We start from the raw sequence: 1,689 nt of genomic DNA, 5'->3' as shown, positions 1-1,689 counted from the left end.
AAATCTAATAAAGCCAAATAAGCTTTAAAAACACTGATTAAAAAATTTTTGAAATTACATTGCACGAAAAAAAAAATATTTTTAAGATCACTTTTAAACCATATTTTTGAAAGTTATTGGGGAAGAAATGTCAACATTTCATTTCAATTGATTAAAATTCTAAGTAATTTTTTTTAATCGCATCAAGAAGCTCATCCTAATCTCCAACATATATATGTGCCGATTGTAACAGCTTTAGATCAAATGATCTCTTGCAAAGTGAAACAGATATTCATATATTCTTTTATATTAGTAAAAGAGATATTGTATATTAAATCTTTGGAATCCCTCATCCAGTATCACATGACATTATATTTTTGTTGAACAGGCCACTGGATATATTTTATTGACATATTTATAAGGATTCCCTCTAAATTTCTTTTAAATTTCATTCACACAGCTATATTTATAAACTTGAACGCATTTATAAATTCATTTACCAGCACTCTAATAAAATGAACAAACATACAGGGTTGAATTGATGACTCAAAAATTTTAATTAAATATTTTTAGATTTCAGTATAATAATAATAGTGTGTTTTTAAGAATTGATTAATTAAATTTATCTCAATAAAAGCATCTATGTCTCATACAGAAAAAAAAATAAGAAGTCAACACATAAAGTGTTTTTCATTGAGAGAATTAAAAATGTATCTTAAATTCGATAAAGAGCTAAAGATTTTTGTAGACACATAAATTATTCTAAAGATTATATGTAATAATTTTGATCACTTAAAATGCAATAAAAACTTGAACTTATATATATTTTAAACTCTTAATTTCAATGTAATTAATTTCCAAGATTTTATCTTAATTTAGCCCATAGTAACTTCATTCTAAAATATTCTCGTATTTCGTGATCCAGTTCCACTTTCTCTACTTAATTAATTCAAGATAAGCTTTATAAAATTGCTGAATCGGCTAAACACCAACACTTTGACATGCTCAGCGTGAATTGATAGAAAACTGTCCAATAAGCACATTCTTTTTAAAAGATCCCTGTGTTTCCTTTACTTGTGATTGACATGCGTCAGAAATCCCTATCAGAATCGTAATAATATATTAGCACTGTAAAAAAATATTTTCCCTATCCATACCTCATGTTATACAAGACGAGGGATAATTTATTTTGTTCATTCTTCTCCACTTCGGCTTTTGTGCTCGCTGTGCAGGCAGCAGGCATGCCTTGTCCACGTCTCTGCTTGTAAATAATTATGCTTTCCCGATGGATTAAAAAGAATTTAAAAATGTAAAAAGTCTTTTCCATGTCTTCAAAACTGCATCCTGCTTCACATAAAATACTTACATATATATATAATGTTAATTTTGATTATACCATGCAGTTAATTGTATTTTCTTTTGAAACATGTGACATACAGCACATTACCACAGCTAATACAGATTTTGACATACACATTACCACAGCTAAAATGATCAATGAATGAATTAAGGAAGGAATTAAGAGTTTTTTTAAAAAAATAAATTAATATTGCAAAAATAGAGCAGAAATATAAAATATATTTATTCTCTTTAAATAGATAGATAGATATAAAACAGATTTTTTCACAAAGTTACTATAAAATAAAAGTTTTTTTCTTTAAAGAAAAATAGCATCTTAATATAAAAACAGATTTTACAAATATACAAAAA

Source organism: Argiope bruennichi, chromosome 9 (genome assembly GCF_947563725.1).
Source record: "Argiope bruennichi chromosome 9, qqArgBrue1.1, whole genome shotgun sequence".
In the NCBI taxonomy this organism is placed as follows: domain Eukaryota; kingdom Metazoa; phylum Arthropoda; class Arachnida; order Araneae; family Araneidae; genus Argiope; species Argiope bruennichi.
This window is presented reverse-complemented; position numbering follows the sequence as displayed.